General features: G+C 53.1%; 1 protein-coding gene across 1 annotated transcript in view; it reads left to right on the forward strand.

Moving 5' to 3' along the window:
* NEURL1 (neuralized E3 ubiquitin protein ligase 1) overlaps positions 1-22,667 on the forward strand; it is a 98,960-nt gene that overhangs the window by 54,050 nt on the left and 22,243 nt on the right. The gene's annotated exons all lie outside the window — the stretch shown is intronic.

The raw sequence follows: 22,667 nt of genomic DNA on the forward strand, positions 1-22,667 counted from the left end.
GACCTGGGAGGGGCAGGAAGCAGGCAAGAGTCAGAGGAAGCAGAATCCCCAGAGGAAGGAGGGGGCCTCCCAGCTTTGGGGTGGCTTCAGCTAGCTGGGGGCCTGACACAAGAAGGAGTGGGCACCAGGAGCGTAGGCTGAGCCATGGTGCTGAAGATGTGTATGTGAGTGTGAGTGTGTGCGTGGGCTGGAGGTGAAGGGAGGGGTGGACTGAGGGGATCTCTGCCTGTGGAGGAGGGATTTAACCTCCTGTTATCAGCTGCCAGCTTTTCTCATAATCCAGGCAGGCCCAGCAGGGATCAGCAGAGTGCGTTTCCGCATCTCAGATGGACGAGGCCCATGGCTTGTTCCAGCACATCCCGCGCTCCTCCTGTCTCCTGCGTCACCCTGTGTCTCCTCATTTCTCTGCGTCTCCTCTCCCCATGAAGTCTCATTGCCTGCCCCTCCTCACTCTCCCCATCCAGGTTCTGGTGTAGGGAGCAAATCTTGTGCATTCAGCCCCTGCTAATTTATCACTTGTGATTGCTGGGACAAAGGCTAGCTTCCAGTTTAAAATTCATTCTATTCCTGAGCAAAAATGCAGCACTAACCAGGTGACAAGGGACTGTTTAATCTACTTCCTTAAAAGAACTGACAGCTCCCCAGGACTCTGAAATGGCATTTGCATGTGAGGCACGCATGCAATCATACATGCAAAGCTTAGAACGTGCCTGGTGCAGGGTAAGCGGGTACTGAGTAAATGTTTCTTATTAAAGCAGGTCTTCTATTTCTCCTCCTTGGGGTAACATGTATTTTTTTTGAGATAGAGTTTTCACTTTTGTCACCTAGGCTGGAGTGCAGTGGCACAATCTCAGCTCACTGCCACCTCCGCCTCCTGGGTTCAAGTGATTCTGCCTCAGCCTCCCGAGCAGCTGGGATTACAGGGGTGTGCCACCATGTCCTGCTAGTTTTTGTATTTTTAGTAGAGACAGGGTTTCACCATGTTGGCCAGGATGGTCTCGAACTCCTGACCTCAGGTGATCTGCCCACCTTGGCCTCCCAAAGTGCTGGGAATACAGCCACTGCGCCTGGCTGTATTCTTAGTGCTGTACTCATATCCTGCATCCCAAGTCATTCCTTTCCAAGGCTGAGACAGAGACCTTAGTCCTTCCAGTTCTACGTGGATTCCCAAGTTCTCTGACTCTCAAGCGTTGCTGTTATAGATGGAGCCAGGCAGCAGCCCTCACAGGTGTTAAGTTATTCAGTTTTCACAAGTTTCTGGGCCATGTGATCTCCACCATGGAGAAGAGATGGTGGAGGCTCAGAGAAGCTCAGTAGCTTACCTGTCTGACCTGAAGACCAGAGCTCCCACCCTCCACATGGGTGGGGTGGGCACATCCATCCACCCTTCCTGACCTGTGACACAGATCTTATCATCGGCAAATGTTTGCCTCCAGCTAGGGGCTCAGTGGGTGTGGGCTCTGTCTGGCACACTCTGTCCTGGGAATAGGAACCTGGTTTCTTCCTTGTTCTATCCTTCCTGCCTGGCATGGATGGTGACCCTTCTGTCCAGTCCAGGCTGGCCATGCTGGCCCTGAGGCCTGGAACTGGGGAGCATGAGCAGGTGTGTTTGTGTCTCGGAGAGGCAGAGAAAAGGCTGCTTGGCGGTGGGCCTGGGCAGGGAGGGGCCTCAACTTCGTCCAGGTTCTGTTTGCTCAGATTCCCTTTCAGTCTCCACCCCGCCTCTGCACCTGTTGTGTTCCCATCCTCCTGGGCGGCTGGCAGCTGTCACGGCTGGGGCACCTGTCCCAGCCCCTGAGGACGCCCTCTGGGCTCCCTGGCTCCAGTTTCTCTGCAGCACACAGCTTGTGCTCTCCGTCTCTGGGTGCCTTTATCCTCCTGTCACTCCTCATCTCTCACTCTTCCAGACTCGAGGCAGCAGCCTCCACTCTTGTCCTGGTTCTGGCCATAGGAGGAAGCTTTCAGCTGGGGTTCCCTGCTTCCTTTTCTCCAGTGCCAGGCCCAGCCTAATGGGTAGAGAGGATGGGGCCCTGGCAGGATGGCCATACTCCTCAAATGCTGATGAGGCGACTCATCAGCTCAATCAAATTATCGCTTGTTCTTGATAAAGGAAACACTATAGCAGCTAGGGGCTGCCTCCCAGCTCCTCCACAGCAGGGTCACCTCCTCTTCCTGGCCTCCCCAGACCCTAGTCACTTCCCCCTACCTCATAAAAAGAAGTTACCCCCTCCCTTGTCCAGTGCTGTCTTCTGTACCTCCTGATGCCCGGATTTGTGTGTCATATTAGGCATAGCAGCAGAAGACATTACTCCTGGGTCCCAGTCCTCTTTGTATTCCACCCACTGTGTGGCCTTGGGAAAGTCTCTATCATTTGCTGGGCCTTCTTTGCTACACCTGTAAAATGGGCCCAGAACTTCTTTGCCTGCCTGAAGGTAGGGGCTGGCCCCAGTGCTCTCTGGAGGTTCTTCCCCCTTAGAGAGCTTGGTGACTGAACTGATGGTTTCTATTCCCCAGTGAATTTGTTCCATGTTTTATTCTGGAGTTGCTGGCTCTGCCTTAGACTTTGAGTTCTGAGAGGGCAGGTTTAGGCTGGGAATGAGGTCCTAGACCTTGGGAAACCTGGATGAGAGAGGACTTGGTGAGGAAAGCCTTGAGCTAGGTAGACCATCATGGAAACCAAGATGGCACCCAAGGGAGGAGGAGCTGTCTGAAAGTGGTCAGGGGACAGGAGATGGCAGGGAAAGGAGGGACAGCTATAGTAGTGGGGAGGGCCTTGGGAGCCGAATGGGTTTAGAGAGCCAAGGGGTCTAAGGTTCCCTAGATGGCACGAGAGGACAGATGCAGCTGGGGATTCTGTGAGACCAGGCCCCCAAGGGCACAGCCAGCCCTGCTTCCTGTCGGCAGGCTTTGAGGTATTAAGTTTCCAACCAGGCCATATATGAGTCTGTTTTCTTCACAGTTTCCAGGATGACATCTCCAGTGTCTGTCTGGGTCACCTGTTAGCAGATGAGAAGTCCAGCCTTACTGCCTGTCCTCTGCCTGCATTTAGGCTTCATCCCTGGAATGTCACCTTCTGTCCGCTGGAAAACGTCTAGGCTCTGCTGCCACACAGAACCCTTCTCTTCCTTAAGGAGAAGGTCCACTGTCCCCTTGTCTTCCCTCCTGTAAGCAAGAGGGGCCCCTGCCCTTTGCCCTTTCCTGGATAGAACATGAGTTTTGATGTCAGGCAGGTCTGGGTTTAAAGCCTCGTTTGTCTTCCCTTCAGAATAACCTCTCTAAGCCTCAGTTTTATAGCCTGAAAATGGGGATGATTATAACTCCTGAAGGGAGGTTTTGGGATTGGCTGATACATGAGATACTTAGCACAGTTCCTAGCACACAGTAAGTGATCAATAAATGGTAGCATTTATATATATTTGCTTATATATTTGCTTATAGCTTCTCCATTCCCCTTTCACATCCTTTCCAAAGTGTGGCTATAGAATGGAACACAGATCATTTACCCAGAGCTGAAAGAATCTCATTCCTCGATCCCAGCCTGGCTCCTGCTGGGATCTGGAACTGCCTGTTTCCCTGTCCATGCCCGCTTTACACCCCTGGCTTCTGCAGGGCAGGCGTTGGGTCCTGCTTACCAGTTGGTGCATAGTGGGCACTCAGTGAATGGTTGATGAATGAATAAGTGAATGAATGATGTATGTTAGTGATTTTCTCACCCCTTTTAGTAACAGAATCCTTTGGCCAAATGAATTTTTTTTTTCTTTTGAGATGGAGTCTCACTCTGTCGCCCAGGCTGGAGTGCAGTGGCACGATCTTGGCTCACTGCAACCTCCGCCTCCTGGGTTCAAGCGATTCTCTTGCCTCAGCCTCCCCAGTAGCTGGGATTACAGGCGTGCACCACCACACCTGGCTAATTTTTTATATTTTTGGTAGAGATGGGGTTTCACCATGTTGGCAAGGCTGGTCTTGAACTCCTGACCTCAAGTGATCCACCTGTCTCAGCCTCCCAAAGTGCTGGGATTACAGGTGTGAGCCACCGTGCCCGGCTCCAAATGAGATTTTATGGGATGCTCCAGTGAATAAAACAGAGAAGGGGTGCAGCTCTTCTGCCATATCCTGGGGCTGCCTTCCCCTCTAGAGGTCCTGGACACTGCCTAGTGAAGTGACAGGAGAGGGGAGCCTCAGACACAGGACACTGCCACATCCTATTTGGGGAAGTGATTGTGGGAGACAGGCTCATACGTCTGTGGGAAAACCCCTTTAGACTTCAGTGTCGAAGGCCTGGGGGCCACTCAGGCCGCCTCCCAGTTCTCTGTTTTGTTTCACTCAAGTGGCCAGAGTTGGGGCTGCTGCTCACCTGAAGGACTCCCAGCTCGCGGAGCCCCCAGCCTGCCCCTGTCCCTGCTTGTTTACCACTTGGCTGCTTTCCCACAGTCCTGTGTCTGAAAATCACATGATTTCAGGTCTGTTTGTGAGATGTTTTCTGAGTGCCTGCTCTGGGCGGGGACAGGAGTGATGCGACGCCCGAGGGGAGTAAGGCTAAGTCAGGCAAGGCCCAGCCCTGCGGGGTGTGGGATGCAGGATGCTGCTTCTGCTGCTCCCACCCCTGGAGCCTCCTGCCTCCTCCCTCACCCTTCACAAGCAGATAGGACAGTGACTTTCTGAAATGTGGGTCTGGTCTGTTGCCTCCCTGCTGCAGGACTTCCCTGTTGCTCTCAGGAGGAAGGCCAGAGTCTTCACCCTGCTCCTGAAGACCCGTCTGGTATATCCCTGACCCAACCTGCCTGGGCAATGGAGCATTTCCTGAGGCTCCTCCTGCTCACCCTGCTTCATACCAACCTTGCTTCCGAAACGTGCCAGCTCCCAGTCCCTCCTTGTTCTCCTAACCCCTTCCCCAGACCCACTCAGTAGTGGGAGCTCATTTCTTTCAGACCTTTTTTCTCGGGTTGTGATGATATGCTCCTTAGTGAGGCTACTTGATAAATGTTTGTGTCCCTCTGGACTGGAAGTCCACGAGAGCCAGGACCTGCCACTGAGGACCACCCTTGCACCCTTAGTATCTGACATATAGTAGGGTCATCAATAAATGTGGGTAGAGTTGAATTAAATGGTTGAGGTGCACCCAGGAGAAGCTGGGGCAAGCAGATAGGGCCCCAGCCAGGCCATGGCTCTCTCTGTATCGGACAGAGTAAGGTAAGGGTTAGGAGATGCCCAGCTCAGGAGCTCAGAGGAAAGATAAGTGCCAAGAACAGGGACTTACTATTACCTGGGGCCCTAGGGAGGCTTCCCAGAAGAAATGTTCCCAGTGCTGGATGATGGGAAGGGGGCATTCCAAGTGAGGAGAAGGCAGGAACCAAGGTGAGAGGGAGGCTGGTGTCTGGGTGTGGGGCCATAGGAAGGCCAGGCTGGGCATGTGCGAGGGGTTGGTGGGCAAGGGGCCAGCTGGGTGTGTTAAAAGGCAGGCAGGGTGCGGAGGCTGACTCTGCTGCTACAGGAACAGCCTCCAAAGCATCTTCTTTTGGCCTCAATTTCCTCATCTGTAAAATGGGCATACACATACACTGATCTCTTAGGGTTGTCGTGAGGATTGAACAAGTTAAATGCGTCACATGATCAGGGCAGTGCGGAGCACGCAGTAAGGCCTCGTGTTTGCTGTTATTATGATCATTATCTGTCAAAAAGAGTTTGGCTTACTTTCTCCTTGTCAGACTGACTTAGCTTCCCGCCCCCATGGGAACTGGGTACGTGTGCCAGGAAGTGTGTGCGTGTGTGTACGTGTGACTGCACAGCCACAAGCTGGCATGTGCCTGTGGAAAGTGGGCTGCCTTGTGTGGACTCGGGTGTCGTGACTTCTCCCAGAAGTCTTGGGCATGCCTTTGGCTCGGAGGAGGTTCGGCAGGCTGGGTTTGCTCTCCCACCCAGATCCTGCCCAGCCCTCTGCTGATGACTCTAGGTCAGGCCTGAATGGCCCTCCTTGTTCTCCTAACCCCTTCCCCAGACCCACTCAGAAGTGGGAGCAGCAGGATCTTGAGCTGTGGGCTCAGGACCCAGTCTAGTCACTTACAGGGCCCAGGTCTCTGAGTTCCATCTGCTGTGGGGCAGCCTCTACCTTTCCTGTGGCTCCTTCCTCAGCCCCTACCCCTCTGTCCTCCCACCTGCCCACTGGCTTTCTCTTCCCTCCCATTCCTTTCCCTGGGGTCCAAGATCCCAGACCTTGAGGACAGGGGCTGGGGTCCAGGCTAGGGCCAGGGAGGAGGGTGCTGTCCTATTGTCCTGGTAGAGGCCCCTGAGCTTGTGTTGGATGGTGACATTGTCCCTCAGACATGGCCTGAATCCTGGTCCTACCTGTGACCTGCTGGGTAACCTCAGGCAAGCTCCTTAGCCTCTCAGAACCTCCACTTTTTTCTCTTTAAAACAGATATCATCATAGCCGCTGCCACCCACACAGTTCCTGGTGCACAGTGCATGTTCACTGCATGGCAGCTGCTCTCTTGATGATGATCTGGGCTCCTGGCATCCCTGCCCAGGGCTGGAGGGGCCTGCCATCCCAGCCTCCCTCTTCCCCCTCTGTCCGCACCTTTCCCTCTTCCCTGAGTGTGGGGTGCCGTGTCCACCTTAAGATTTCTCTAGAAACTTTGTGAGTCTGTGGAAGCAGGCATATGTTGAGTGTGTACATTGAGAGGTGTGTATGTAACCATGTGAGTACATGTCTGGTGGGCAGTAGATGGCTGAGTGTGCTCAGTGGTGAATGCTTCCAAGTGCCTGTGAGCCCACAGTGCACATCTGTGTGACAGGATGCAGAAGAATAGTGCAGGTCTGTGTTGGGGTGTGGGGGGTGTGTGTGTGTATGTACATGATTAAAGGGACAGGTTGGTGTGGGGGGGAAAAGCCTGGATTCTGGTGCTGTACTGCCTGGGTTTGCATCCCAGCCTTGCCACCTTTTAGGTGAGCAGCCTCTGTCTCAGTTTTCTCATCTGTAAGACCATCATCATCATCTTAGAGATGGTACCTGTTGATAATGACTGTAATACTGACCTCATCATTCAGCCTGTGAGGACCAAAGGAGTTAATACTTGCAAAGCCTTTGGAACAGAGCCTGGAAGAAGACAGAAACGGTGTTAGCACTTGATGAACAGCTCCATCAGCTTGATTGTGAACCTCTTGAGGGCAGGGACAATGTCTGTTTTGCCTCCCAGGGGGTCTGCTCTCACCTAGCCGGACTTCTGCATATAGTAGGTGCATGAGGCTGGTGAATGAATGGCTGTCGGCCTGGGCGTTCAGGGAGGGGTGTGTGTCACTGCATCCCTGAGATGGGGCTGTGTGTGATGGGGATGTGTGTGCGTGTGCGCGCCTCTGCTCGCTTTCTGGAGCTCGCTGCTATTTCAGGAAGCCTCCAGTCTCCTCCTCCTTATGTAAATAAACATGACAGATCCCATCGGCTGTACCAGCGCGGGAGGTGGGGAGGCTGGAGTGGGTGGGAGCGGGGAGGCGGCGGCCGGAGGGGTGTGCGTGCTGCGTGCGCGTGTGGCCGGCTGGCCGCGGGCGGGCGGCGTGCGCGTGTGCGGGAGGGGGCGCGTGGGGGCGCGTGGGGGCGCGGGAGGGGCCTCGGCCCTGCCATGCCGGTCTCCGCCCGCGGGGGAGGAGACGGGGGAGGAGGAGGGGAGCAGCCGGCCGGGGCGACTCAGTGACCAGCCGGCCGGCCCAGCAGAGGTGGCTGCACTGCCCGCCGCCCGAGATGGGGGGACAGATCACCCGGAGCACTCTCCATGGTAAGGCCCCGCGGATGCCTGCGGGCCCGCCCACCTTAGCCCGGAGACCGCCTGGGGAGGCCCGGCGGAGGGGCGCTGGGGCTGAGGGCTTGGTCATGCCCCTACCTCTTCACTCCATGGGGGGTCTGGGGCTGTGTGAGGGACACCTTTTGGTGGTGGGCACTGGGGTGGGGGCAGCAAGGGAGCTGGGCAGAGCGGGAAGAGGGGTGCCTTCCCTGACAGTGGCGCCTCCCACTGATGGTGGGAGTCAGGCAGCTGAGGCTCCCCACAAAGTCTCCTTGTCCTCTTACCTCCATGTCCTCTTACCAAGGTGCTGACTAGTCCCCAAGTGGGATGCGAGGTCCTGGGTGTCCCTACCCGCCTCTCCCGGGACAGAGGCAGCCACAGTTAGATAGCTGGGGGGACCTGCTTGTCGGCCCTGGGATGTGGGCCTTGGAGGTGGTGCTGTGTTCTCTGCTGGAGCCCCGCAAAGACATGTGGGCACCCACATGTGTGCCGAGTGTGCATGAGTGTCTTTGCTCGTGAGTAGGCACTGAAGGTGCCTGTGGGTGTGCACCTGTGCTGGCTTGTGCCTAAGCACACGGGTGTACAAGTGACAGCACCCCACAGTGCCTGACCTCGCTTCTCCAAGTGTGTGCTCTGTGGGGGAGGCCAGCGAACTTCTGAGCCCTGCAGGTCACGTCCACAGTCAGACAGACCCACAGCCTGGAGCTGAAGAGGTGAAAGAGAGGGGGCCACTGGCTGGCTCCCCATTTGCAGAGCTCCTGCTTGCTCCAAACCCTGTCTTCTTGTTCCCCTAGCTCTAGTACTGTAGTCTGGGGAGCGCCGTGGCCGATGTGGCAACAGACCCAGAGAGGAGAAGCCTTCCTAGGGACTTGTGTGTCTTCCCTGGGCCCTGGGAACTGGGGTTCCTTTACAAACTGGCCAGAACAGCACGGGCTGACCTTGGGGAGTCCCTGATGCACTCCCCTATGTCCCCTGCTCCCTGCTTGGACGGGGTATTAGGAGGTGGGACAGTGTCCATCTGCCGAGTCCAGTGGGCACTGAGGAACCTGGGAGAGGCTCAGGAAGGAAGGAGGGTGGTGGCAGGAGCGCGTGGGCAGCTGCAGCCGGAACTGGTGACCAGGTGGCTTCTCCCTTCCAGGCTCTGGACTTTGGGAGAGTAATTTCTAATTAAAAAAGAAAAAAGACAGGGAAAGATGTAGGAAAAGCAAATGATTGGCTCTCTTAAAAGGAAATGAATTCTGTCCTGGGTTTGGAGGGCTAAGTGACAGATGGAAGGCCCTGGAAGACACATAATCCGGAGCCAGGCCAGGGGCACTGCCAGTGGCCTGGGCCTTGGCTGGAGACTTGGATTGGACTGACCTGGGCCTGGCCTTGCCTGTCTGTGGGGTGGGGGTTCTTCTCAGGGCTTACTGGCCCTGGTGGGGCCTGTTGGCAGAGGGTCTGGAGCCGACTGGCATTTTCCACTGGAGTCAGACTTGGGCAAGCCTGTGGTCTGTGAAGGACAGAGAGGCCCTCAGAGCAGGCTCGGGACACACTACGCTGTCCTCCAGCTGGAGCACAGGCTCCCTAGAGGGTGAGGACCTGAGACCACCCTAGCTCATGCTCTGGGAGTGGGTGGATGTGTTTTGTAAGGAAGGCAAATGTCTTCCTGAGCCTCAGTTTTCTCACCTGTCAATGAGACTAGTAATAGCACCCTCCGCCTAAGACTGCTGTGCAGACCAGGTCCGGTGTTCACGCCTGCAATCCCAGACACTTTGGAGGCTGAGGTGGGAGGATTGCTTGAGCCCAGGAGATTGAGACCAGCCTGGGCAACATAGCGAGACCTCGTCTCAAGAAAAAAAGAAAACAAGATTATTGTGAGGATTACATGAATCATGTGAGCGGAGAACTCAACATGGGGAAAATCAGGAGGGCTTGGAAAGGCATCCTGGGCCCAGGGTCTCATTCCCTCCCTCTCATTTGTCCCATTTCCCTGGAGGCAGGAGGATCACTTGGGGTGCTCTGAGAACTCTAGGAATTGGGCCTCCAGGCTAGGTGGCCATCAGTGAGCGCTCATCAAATGCCCCATCTGCCTTGGCCTCCACCCTTTTGCCAGCACTGCCCTCCCAGGTGGGGCCTCCTGTAAGCTGGCCCTGGCCTTTGCCATTGCACAAGTAGAGGGGACAGGCGTTGGAAGGTCTGGAGAGGGAGTGTTTGCCTGTGCCCACACAGCCAACCCCCACCCCCATCAGAACCCTTGCATATGCGTCCTCACGCATCCACGCCCATGTGTGCCCACAGCTGTACACACGCCCTGGCTGCCCCAGCAGCTCTGGTTTCACCTTCTTCTGGGAAATGAGCTGGGGCCAGCGTGAGACACAGGGGTTTGCTCCTTCCTAGGGGTGCCGTAGCCTGTAGCTGGGCTCCTGAAGGCACATTGAAATGGTCCTGGATTGTATTTTTCTTCTCTCTTTTTTTTTTTTTTTTTTTTTGAGACGTAGTCTCACTCTGTTGCCCAGACTGGAGTGCAGTGGCACGATCTCGGCTCACTGCAACCTCCGCCTCCTGAGTTCAAGCAATTCTCTGCCTCAGCCTCCTGAGTAGCTGGGATTACAGGCACCTGCCGCCATGCCCGGCTAATTTTTTGTATTTTTAGTAGAGATGGAGTTTCACCATGTTGTACAGGCTGGTCTTGAACTCCTGACCTCGTGATCCACCCGCCTCAGCCTCCCAAAGTGCTGGGATTACAGGCGTGAGCCACCGCGCCTGGCTGATTGTATTTTCTTTAGGGCCTTGGACTTTCGGCTTGTTTCAGGTCAAACATTTTGGATTGCTACGTTAAAGTGGGTGAGGGGAGGGCGACAGAGGAGGACCCAGGACTCTGTATGTGTGTCGGGGGTTATCTAATTGTGTGTTTTGTTTGTGGACGTGTTTTGGCTCTCTGAGCTTCTGATGTCAACAGATGTGTATCTGTGTTTTAGATCTCTGTGTACCTGTGTGATGTGTCTGTAACTGTGGATTGAAGCGACTGTGTGTTGCCGTGCCTATGTTTCCATGCGGGGGCAGCCACATCTGTGGTCCTCTGTGCCTGTGCCATGCCTCTGTGTGTGTGTGTGTGTGTGTGTGTGTGTGTGTGTGTAGTGCGGCTGGTGGTGAGGAGTCGGGCTCCTCTGGGACCAGCCTGGTAGGACACCCATGGGGAAATGAATTCCCGTTTGGAAAATGGTTTCAGTGGTTACACGCTTGATCTCTTCCATCCGGCAGGTTTCCAGAGCTGCTCCCAGTCTTGAGGGCAGGCTGACAGGGGTAGGAAGGGGAGTGCGAAGAGGGAGGCAGCAGTGACACTGGGAGGCCTCCCTCCTCTCGCCTCTGCTGTCCTCTCTTCTTCCTTTCCCCCCACCTTCCTCCTTCACCTCCCTTCAGTGCTCCCTCAGGGCAAGGAATGGACCCCTTGCTGACGGCTGATGTGTAGGTGACACACGCACATGCACCCAGACATACATGTCACCCTCAGGTTAGTCTCTGGATTTAACAAGCCTGAGTGTCAGAGGATGCTGGTGTACAGGGACCCAAGACATTGGCTCCCACCCCCTCCTGTCACAGAGGGAGCGGCTGCGGCCAGGAAAGGGAACTGTCTAACTGAGGCCACACAGCTGGTGCCTCAGTGGAGAAGCCAGGCCTTCTTCCTTCTGCAGCCGGTCCACTACTTACCCTTCTTGGGTTCCTTAATCCTCAAGCAGGCAGCAGTGGAGAAGGCATCCAGTGGCCTTGTGAGATTAGCAGAGGGAGCCACCCATCTCCTGGCAGCAGCTCTGGGGGCTTAGGCCAAGGGGCGCTCCGGAGCTTGAAGGTGCACACCCCCACACCCCGCTCGTGCCTGTGGACTCCAGGGAGGTGGGCATCGGGTCACTCTAGCTCTGCGTTCCCTTACCTCAGCCTGGCGCTTGGCACACAGTGGCTCCCAGCAGATGCTGGGTTAGTGGGTAGGGGGGAAGAGTATGGGGTGGACAGAGGCCCTTGCCTGCTGGATGGCAGGGCAGTTGGAGCTGAAGGTGGCCTGAGGGGGTGGGTGGGGGAACCATCAGGGAGGTGAGGCCAGGGCTGGGCAGTGAGGCCAGGCAGTATTTGGAGAGGAAGGGAAGGAGGAGCAGTTATTCTCTGGGAGATTTTGAATTCTGTTCTGCTCTTGCTGGCTGTGTGACTTTGCTTCTGACTGAAGGTCAGTCCCTTCATCTGTCTGCGTCTCAGTGTCCACTTCTGTAAATTGGGAAGGGTAAGTTACATAGTAAGCACTCCACAGAGTGTGCTTTTATGAAAGTTTTTGTGGAGGCTCCTCTAGGCCTCTGTGTGCTTGCCAGCGCATACACACACACGTGCACACACACACACGTGCACATGCACACACATGCACACACACATGCACACACATACATGCGTGCACGCACACATCACACACATGCACACGCAGGTGCACACACACACATGCACGCACACATACACACACATATATATACACACACATATGCCCATGCACGCATATACACAATGCATGCACACATTCATGCACACATACACACACACATACAGCCACAAGTGCACACATAAACACACTCACACACACATATACATACACGCATGCACACACACATACACACTCACCTGCTGCCTCTGTGTCCCCCAGCGCTTCTGGGCCTACACAACAGTGCTTGTGTCTGCCATGAGGCACACCTGCCATCTGTGTGTGTGCACGCATGTACACATGCATGACTATGGATTTGATATGGAGAACTAGGGGTGCTGATGTTACTGGGCTGCGCTTCCCCCCATTCTCCAGGCCTGGCCTTGGGGGCTTTGGGGAGGTGCTGGGAGGACAGGGACAGGGATTGGGAGCTGAGCCCTGAAGAGTTAACATTTGGAGTCCCCTCCTGGAATCTTGAGGTGGGACACAAGAGGGAGAGGAGGAGGATGGTCCTCTTCCCAGCAGTGAGGAATTGGGAGTCACAGCTGTATACACCTCTGGCTGCTAGAAATGTCAGTATGGGGATGTTGCAGAGTGAGTGAGAGCAAGAGGCTCAGTTGGGGATTAACTTGGCTATGAAGGTGCCTGTCTTGCCCGTTCCCTACCACTTTCTTTCACCCACCCTGTCATGATAGGTTCATTAATCTTTCAGGGAGCAGCAGGACCTACTGTTCCCACACCAGGCGCTCTGTGGGAGGTGCTAGGGTGCTAACATGGCCACCACCCTGGGCATGCATAGGGGCTGCGGTGTTCATGGAGAAACTGACTTAGGAGGAGAGAGGGGACTGAGCATGCCAGACAGCTAGCTGGGGTCCATGGAGGAACCTCTGCACAGTGCGACAGATCTGAGTTCAGAGCCCAGCTCTGCCACTTACCAGCTATGTGACTTTGGGCCAAGTTATTACCTCTCATAGCCTCTGTTTCCTTATCTGTGAAATGGAACTATTGATACTGTTTTAGTCATCTATTGCCGCTTAACAAATTATTCCAAAACTTAGCAGCTTAAAACAACAAACATTTAATGCTCTCCCAGTTTCTGTGGCTCAGGAATCTCTGTGCTGTTTAGCTAGGTGCCTCTGGCTTCATGTCTGTCGTGAGGTTGCAGTCACATTGTTGGCTGTGGCTGCATCAAAAGGCTTGCCAAACTTACTCATGTGGCTATGGGCAGTCCTTGGTCCCTTGCCAAATGGGCTTCTCCATGGAGTGGCCCTACACCATGGTGACTGGCTTCCCCCTGAGGGAGCAATTTAGGAGAGGCAAGGAGTAACCAAGATGGGAGCCACAGTCTTTTTATAACCCAGTCTTGGGTGTGACATTCCATTACTTCCTCTGTATTCTTTTTTTTTTTTTTTTGAGATGGGGGTCTCACTCTTGTCACCCAGGCTAGAGTGCAGTGGTGTGATCTCAGCTCACTACAACCTCCACCTCCTGGGTTCAAGCAATTCTCCTGCCTCAGCCTCCTGAGTAGCTGGGATTACAGGTGCCCGCCACCATACCTGGCTAATTTTTTTGTATTTTTAGTAGAGACAGGGTTTCACCATGTTGGCCAGGCTAGACTCAAACTCCTGATCTCAGGTGATCCACCTGCCTCAGCCTCTCATAGTGTTGGGATTACAGGCGTGAGCTCTTGCGCCGGCCACTTCCTCTGTATTCTATTCATTCGAAGCTATGTGTTAGGCCCAACCCACGCTTAAGGGGAAGGGGTCACACAAGGGCCTGAAGGCCAAGAGGTGGATGCAGGGATTGTTGGGGCCATTGTAGGGGTTGTTCCCATAGACACCTGCCTTGCAGGGATTGGAGGGTGTGATCAGGTTGTGTTTGAAGGGCAAACGCTGCAGCATTTGATACACAAGAAAGAATCAACCCTCATGACCTTCCTTATCTGATTCTTTTCTACTGCCGGCAAGTGAGGAGCTATTGAAGGTTCTTGAGCAGGCAGGCTGTAGTCAGGCGTGCTAGGCAGGGAAGGGAGCTGCTCCCTTTATTCCATTCTTTTTCTAATTTCTCCACTGGACACCAGAAAGGGCAAGGCACAAAATGGGTGCTGCCTGAACTCCTGCCAATTCATCAGTAGATAGAAGAATCAAACACTAGCAATTCATTCAGCAACTTTTATTGAGGACCTGCTGTGTGCTGTGAACTAGGCTATGGGGAAACAGCAGTAAAAAAGACAATGGGGCTGGGCGCCGTGGCTTATGCCTGTAATCCCAGCATTTTGGGAGGCCTAGGTGGGCAGATCATGAAGTCAGGAGTTTGAGACCAGCCTGACCAACATGGTAAAACCCCGTCTCTACTAAAAATAGAAAAATTAGCCAGGCGTGGTGGCTTGTGCCTGTAATCCCAGCTACTCAGGAGGCTGAGGCAGGAGAATCTCGAGCCTGGGAGGCAGAGGTTGCAGTGAGCCGAGATTAGGCCACGGCACTCCAGCCTAGGTGACAGAGCCAGACTCAGTCTCAAAAAAAAGAAAGTGGTCTCTGTGCTGGGGAGGCTCACAGTCCATCGGGGGATAGACAGGCACAAATAACCCTGCAGCCTTTCCCAGTGCAGTGCTACTCTACAGCACACAGAAGCTGATGGGAGTGGCTTCTCAACTCTCCTGAGGATGGCATAGAACCAAACCATTCTGGAGGCAGAAGAGACAAGTCAATGCATTGCATACAACAAGTGCCTTGGGGTATCTGGGCTTAATCTTGTGTAAGAACCAGGGTTGGGAAAGGCTGCTTGGTGATGGGTGCTCCGTTAGGGGGCTTATGGGGTCCTCAGAGGTCCATAGTAAGGCCCCTAACCTAGTCTGGAAAAAATCTACTTCTGAAGGATGCATGAGAAAGGCATTTTATATAGGTGGGAAGGAGGAAGGAAAGGTTCCCAGCACAGAAGTGGGCTTGGGCCAAGCCTGGAAATCAGAGGCAGGTGTGGGAGGTAGAGGCCCCTTTAGGGAACCCAAAGAAGTTTAATTTTGCCCAGTTTTACAATCATCTCTGTCCCCCAAGTTCCATCCCCACCTGTCCATCTCCCACCAGGAGTCAGGCATCCCCAGCTTTCCAGCCGTTCTCCTAAATCCTTTCCCCCAGAGCCCTGTTCAGTTAATGCAGATAAGCGAGTCCAAATCAGGACCACCTTGGCAATCTGAGATTAGGACGTTTGGGGTAAAATAGGACTGAAGTTCCTGGTTTCCCACTGGGCTGAAATGAGCCGATCACTTCCTGCAGTGGTTATGTTTGCTTTTATGTTTTTAAAAAAGACCTTATGTTGAGATCAAGTGTTAAAGTTTGCAAAATTCTTTCACATCTGTAAATTTACCGGGGCACCACTACAGCCTAGAGAGGTGGGCAGGGCGGCTATGATGAGCTTCATTTTACAGAGAAATAAATCAAGGTCCAGAGAGGTGAAGCAACTTGTCCAAAGTCACACAGCAAGTCTGTGGCCTGGTCAGGGTTTGAACCCAGGGCCTCTTGCCTCCAATGCTCATTCTCTGTGCCTCGCTCCACCGCCCAGAAAGTGAGACGAGACTGTCTCTTGGATGAAGATGATGACGCCAGCACTGGTATTCAGGACCATGGGTTCAAAACAAGATGATCTTGGATGCAGTGGGCTTTAGCTGGGGCTTGCAAGATGGGTGGGATTTGGAGAGGTGCAGGTGAGACAGAGGGAATGGCTTGAGCAAAGGTGTGGGGGTAGAAAGCAGAGTGATATAAATAGGAATAATAATAATAATAATAATAGCAACTACTTACTGAATTTTACGTACACCATCTATTTTAATCCTCACAAGAATCCCATGAAGGCCTGCCATGACCCCATTTTACAGATGAGGAAAGTGAGGCTCCCAGAGGTCTTACAGTTAGTGACAGAGCTGCCTCGTTTGGGGGCAGCCAGCCCTGGGTTCAGATGTGGGTTCCTCACTCAATGTGTAAACCTAACTTCAGAGGATCTGTGCCAGAATGGCGTTGGGGGCATAAATCAAGACACTGCCCTTGAAGCCATGAGAGGCTGGGCACTGGCGTCAGTATCAGTGCCTCTGCTCTTGGCTGGGGTGGTGAGCTCCCCCCATCTCTCCTTGGCAGCCCAGCTGAGACCAGCCTAGGGCATCTGGGGCTCTGCCAGTGGTTCTGGGGCAGAGCTTGGTGGGGGCCATGGGGAGGTCACTCCGGAGGCTATGTGTGTCCAGGCGTCTGCCCCGGGACCCCGCTGAGAGGCAGGAATGTGGTCCGCCAGCTGAGGGTCACCCAGAGGGCTGGCCAGGCTTGTGTCTGGCAGCTCATAAATGCCCAGGAGGAATGGGGCTGTCGGGGGAGTTTCCACCATGTCAGCAGCAGCCTCGCCTGAGAAGGATGCCCCCGGTGGGGCTCCCAAGAAGCCTGTAAACCTGTCACTTGAGGGCCCTCCCTGGGAGCTCTGCTGAGAGCCAGGTGGCACAACTGGGGCTCCATTCAGTTGTGTGTGTCCCTGGTGGAGCAGCTGTGCACCCCACACACCCCTCATTTTGAGGCCCTTTGCTACAGCTGCTCCCCCAGCGCCCAGCCCCTCCTGCACACAACCTTCCCCGAAGTGCCTGCCGTCTTGGACTCATGGGGAAAAGGAGCTCTAGTACCAGAGGCTGAGTAGGGTAAAGGACCCCAGACGTGGCCTTGGAAGACCAGGGTTCAAGTCTCAGTTCTGCCACATAACTGCTGTGTGACCACAAGTGAGTTGCTTAACAATTCTGAATCCAACTCCTTCATTCATAGAATAGGGACGTTAAAGAGTCATAGTCCCGGTGCTGGGAGGGACCCTGTTGGATAGTGTAGGGAGGAAGCCCCACCCCCTGCTGCCCCCTCTGGACCCTTGGCATCAGAGCTATGTCCAAAGTTCATTCTTATTTTGCTTTCTGCTCGCCACCCCACTCCCTGCCCCCAATATTTTAATGCCAGCCGGGATGGAGGAGAGGGTAGTAGGAGCAGGAGCAGCCGCAGTGGGGGAGGAGGGGGTCACCCTGATGAAGGCTTCACATTGGACACTTGTAGTCCATGAGAACAGCGCCCCCTAGAGGAGTGCTGGGCAGAGCGCATCGTGGCCCCTGCCCTGGTTCAGAAGAGTGGTGAGGCCTGAGTTAGGGCTGTAGCTGTAGGGTGGACAAGAGAGGACAGAACCCAGGTGTGCTTATTCCTGAGGCAGGATTGGTAGATTGAGTGAGGGGTGCTCAGGGGCTCCCCTGGAGCCAGGAGCAGGGCGGGGCAGGTCAGGAGTGCTGCTGGGGCCTGCCACATGACAGGAGCCCACAGTCCATGGCAGGAAATGCCCAGCACACCAGAGAGGGTTTTCAAGTGGTCTCCCCAGAGGTGGCTTGGTGGGCGATGATCACACAGCGAGCTGAGTACAGAGAGAAGGGGCTGAGGATAGCTGCTCAGGGTGGGCCTGGCCTCCATGGCTGCCCCGACGACCTGTTCACACTGTTGGCAGAAGACAGGCACGGTAGTCAGTGGGTGGGGCTTTGCAGCTACCAAAGTGCTCTCTCTCCATACCTGGGGCAGGGAACCCCTGTTCTGTTCCATAGCTGTGGAAGGAGCTTAAGGGTAGGGTGGCAGGCCCAACCAAGCACTGGGGGTCTTCTGGTAGATGGCTACATCCAAGGCACTGCGCAGGGTGAGCTGATGGCAGTGCTGTGGTGGTGAGAAAGTGCAGCCTCTCTTCTCTCCATCTGAATGAAGATGTGACTTGTTAGTCGTATTATAGATTTTATTTTTTAATTTAATTTAAGTTTTTGTTTGAGACAGGGTCTTGCTCTATTGCCCAGGATGGAGTACAATGGTGCTACCACGGCTCACTACAACCTTCCGGGCTCAAGTGATCCTCCCGCCTTAGCCACCTGAGCAGCTGGGACTGCAGGTGTGCACCACCATGTCTGGCTAAGTTTTGTAGGTTTTTTTTTTTTTTTGTAGAGAAGGGGTTTTGCCATGTTCCCAGGCTGGTCTTGAACTCCTGGGCTCATGTGATCAGCCTGCCTTGGCCTCCCAAAGTGCTGGGATTACAGACCTGAGCCACCGCACCCAGCCAGCTATAGCTTTTAAATTGAGGTATAATATATATATAGTAAAACTTGTCCTTTTCAAATGTGTAGTTTTGTGAGTTTTGACAATGTACAAGTTGTGTAACCACTACCCCAATCTCAAGATATGGAACATTATTTCTTTCTTTTCTTTTTTTTTTAGAGACGGAATCGTGCTCTGTCACCCAGGCTGAAGTGCAGTGGTGCTATCATAGCTCACTGCAATCTCAAATTCCTGGGCTCAAGCCATCTTCGTGCTTCAGCCTCCCAAGTAGCTGGGATTACAGGTGCGAGACACCATGCCTGGCTAATTTTTTATTTTTATTTGTACAATGAGATGAGGTCTCACAGTGTTGTCCAGGCTAAGATATGGAACACTTCTATCGCCATAAAAACTTCCTTCCTGCCTCTTTGTAGTCAAATCTCTCCCCTGCTCTCTTTCTCTGATACCTACTGATCTCTGTGTCTCTCTAGTTTTGCCTTTTCCAGAATATCTTACGGATGGAATCGTACAGCATACAGCCCTTTGCATCTGGCTTCTTTTACGTAGCATACTTTTGAGAGCCATTTGTGTGTGTGTGTGCATCAGTGGTTATGTTCCTTTTTATTGCAGAGTAGTGATTGCATGGAGCTGCCACATTTTTAACTGTTCACCAGCTGAAGGACATTTGAGTTTTTTCTAGTTCAGGGTTATCATGAATAAAGCTGCTGTACATTTGTGTGCAGGTCATGTTTTCATTTCTTGTGGGGAAATGCCCAGAAGTGCGAGTGCTGGAGACATATGTTAGGCGTTTTTCGCTTCATGAGAAACTGCCAAACCATTTTCAACATTGGTTTTCCAGGTTGTGTCGCGTCCCAGCAAGAATGCAGGAGGGCTGAGGACATGGTTTACATTTCTGTGTTTTGGTGGCATACATATAAATACATGTATCAATGTATTGCCCTGTATGTATGCTACATGAGATGCTTTTGGGTGGTACATGAAAGAACCTTTTTTGTTTTCTTTCTTTTTTGAGATGGAGTCTTGCTCTGTCACCCAGGCTGGAGTGCAGTGGTGCCATGTCGGCTCACTGCAACTGTCCACCTCCTGGGTTTAAGCAGTTCTTGTGCCTCAGCCTCCCAAGTGGCTGGGATTACAGGTATGTGCCACCCTTCCCAGATAATTTTTGTATTTTTAGTAGAGACGGGGTTTCACCATGTTGGCCAGGCTGTTCTCGAACTCCTGACCTCAAGTGATCCACTTGCCTCGGCCTCCCAAAGTGCTTGGATTACAGGTGTGAGCCACTGCACCCAGCCTGAAGGAATCTTTGTTTTTTTTTTTTCATAGTTTATAGGTTATGAGTATTTTTTTAATTTGCATTTTAAAAATTTATCCAGCACACCAAATCCATGAATTCTTGGCTATTAATGCCTTTTAATTTTTTTGAGACACAGTCACACTCTGACCCAGGCTGGAATGCGGTAGCATGATCATGGCTCACTGCAGCCTTCAACCCCTGGGCTCAAGGATCCTCCTGCCTCAGCCTCCTGAGTAGCTGGGACTAGTGGGACTCAGTACAGGCACGCACCACCACATTCAGCTAATTTTTAAATTTTTTGTAGAGATGAGGTCTTGCTTTTGTTGCCCAAGCTGGTCTCCAACTCCTAGGTCTGAAGTGATCCTCCTGCCTTGGCCTCCCAAAGTGCTGGGATTATAGGTGTGAGCCACTGTGTCTGGCCTCTTAATGCTTAATGGCCAATAACAAAGATTCTGCAGTCAGATTGCTGGGTTTGGCTTCTAGGTCCGTTTCTTACTGGTTCTGTGACCCTGGGCAAGCCACTTAATCTCCCTGAGGCACATATTTGTCGTCTGTAAATTGGTTGATAATAAGTTTAATAGTTATAAGTTTGCCATAAGGGTGAAACCAGTAAGTGTGTGTAAAACTAGTTCAGAGTTTGGCAAATGGCTGCCACTATTATTTGATGTATATGACCCAGGTGTGATAGGCGTGTGTTTTGTATGTATTGTTCTGCACATCCATGTGTACATGACTGCGTGTGTGTGTCACAGTACATGTGTAAGTATGTGGTTCTTGGTCTCAGGGATACGGGAGAGGATGAATGGCCTAGGGTTGGGATTACTTTTGCGTGCTCACAGGTGTATGTGTGTGCCCATGAGTGTGTTTTTGGAGCCCACATGCCTGGGTGCACATGGTACCCCTGGCCCAGAGTCCTCCTGGCCCCACCTCCTCTGTCTGTTCTGCTGCCAGCCAGGGTGCTGGGCCTGTGCTGCCCCAGCCCCACCCTCAACCCCTTACCCAACACTGGGATTGGCAGGGGTCCTCTCTGGAAGGGAGCCTTGGGGAATGTCTTCCAGGGGCTGGGTCTCTGGCCCCTTGTGTCTCCACTATATTTGCCCAGAGTCAGTGTTTTCTGCGCCTTTACTCAGGGCCCCAGGACCTCGAGTAGGATGGGTGGGAAGGAGAGGAAGCATTTTGAAGAGATTGGTGGCCCTGCAGTTGCTCCATGGATTCTGAGTGGAGGCTGGGGAGGGCGAACCCCAGAGGAAAGGCTCTCAGCAGCAGCTGGGCTCAGCAGGGTTTTAAAAACTGCTTCAGGGAGGTGTAACTGACATACACTAAACTGCACATGTTTAAAGCATCCAATTTGATGAGTTTTGACATAGTGTACCCCTATGAAATCATTACCACATCAAGATAAGGAACACATAGACCATTGAAAACCACCCATTTAAAAAAAAAAAGATAAGGAACACAGCCACACTGCCAAATGTCGCCTTGTGCTTGTTGGTAATCCTGCCTGTCTCCCCCGACCATCGCAGGCGTCCACTCATCTGCTTTTGTTTTTTTGTTTTGTTTCGTTTTGTGTGTGTGTGTGGTTTTTTTTTTTTTTTTTTTTTTTTTGAGACAGAGTCTTGCTCTGTTTCCCAGGCTGGAATGCAGTGGAACGATCTTGGCTCACTGCAACCTCCACCTTCTGGGTTCAAGTGATTCTTCTGCCTCAGCCTCCCAAGTAGCTTGAACTACAGGTGCCTGCCACCATGCCTGGCTAATTTTTATATTTTTAGTAGAGATGGGGTTTCACCATATTGCGCAGGCTGGTCTCGAACTCTTGACCTCAGGTAATCTGCCCCCTTCGCCCTCCCAAAGTGCTGAGATTACAGGTGTGAGCCATCGTACCGGGGCCACTTATCTGCTTTTGATCACTACAGCTTCATTTGCACTTTCTAGAATTTGATAAAAAATGGAAGGAGAGGAAGGGTTTTGAAGGGAATGGAAGCCCTGCAATTGCTTCAGGAATCGTGTATTGCTTTGTTTTTAACAGGCTAATTTCACTCACATAGTTATTTTGAAATTCACCTATGTTGTTATTCATATCGGTAGTTCATTGCTCTTTACTGCTGAGTAGTATTCTATTGTGCAGATGCACCACAATGTGTTAGCTACCCACACAGCAGGGGTGATTTTTCTCTTATGCTTCCATTTCTACCTCTGGATGCAAACCTCAATAATGTGTGATGTTGCCTTTCACCAGCACATATTTTATGAAACAAAAGTCAAGCTGTGTCTGAGGCTGGCCGGACCCCAGTGGGCATCTTTTCCAGGCAAGGCACCTGTAGCCAGTGCCACTCTCTGCCCTTCTTCCCAGCGTCCCCTTCCCTGAAATGGCCTCCCCTCCTCTGCACTATCCAGAGGCCATTCAGCTTCTTCCAGGCAGCCTTTCCAGACTATCTGGGTCTCTTCTGAGCATTTCCAGCCTTCATAGCCTGACGGCGTCCAAAGCCCTTGCACTGTTCGGCCGTTCCCGTCTTGTCTCCTTGGTGAGGACAAGGTGAACTCCTCCTCGTACCACCCCTTCCTAGTGAGCCTGGCAGGCCGGAAGCTGCTCTAGAGAGGCCCGGGGGCTCATGCACAGGGTGTCCGGCTGGCCTGGGGCTTTGGAGACTGTTGTCTGGGGCCTCTGGAGAAGAGGGGGATTGGAAATGCAAAGTGGTACAGAGGGATGCAGACCAAAGCCAACACAGCCCGGACTGAGGGCTGGGCCTCTCCCTCTCCCTTCTCTCCCTGTCTTACATCTCCTTCCTGGAAGCCGCTCCTCCTCCTCTAGGGAGTGGAAGGGTCTGGACAGGCCCAATGCCGAGCTCTTTGCATCATTAAATTCCTGCCTTGGAGGACCAAAATTTGAAACATCCCAGAAGGCCTCTGTCACGTTTTGTGGCTTTCTACGGCTCCACCCACTTCTCCTCCATTCTTCATTGTTCTCTTTCCCCACGGTGACAGGATGGGCGGGCTCCACCTCCTGAAGGACAGGGCGTGGATCTTGGGGGCCCCACCAGAGTCCCCAGCCCTTGAGGCTGTGTATTAATTAATGC

This window comes from Theropithecus gelada, chromosome 9 (genome assembly GCF_003255815.1).
Source record: "Theropithecus gelada isolate Dixy chromosome 9, Tgel_1.0, whole genome shotgun sequence".
In the NCBI taxonomy this organism is placed as follows: domain Eukaryota; kingdom Metazoa; phylum Chordata; class Mammalia; order Primates; family Cercopithecidae; genus Theropithecus; species Theropithecus gelada.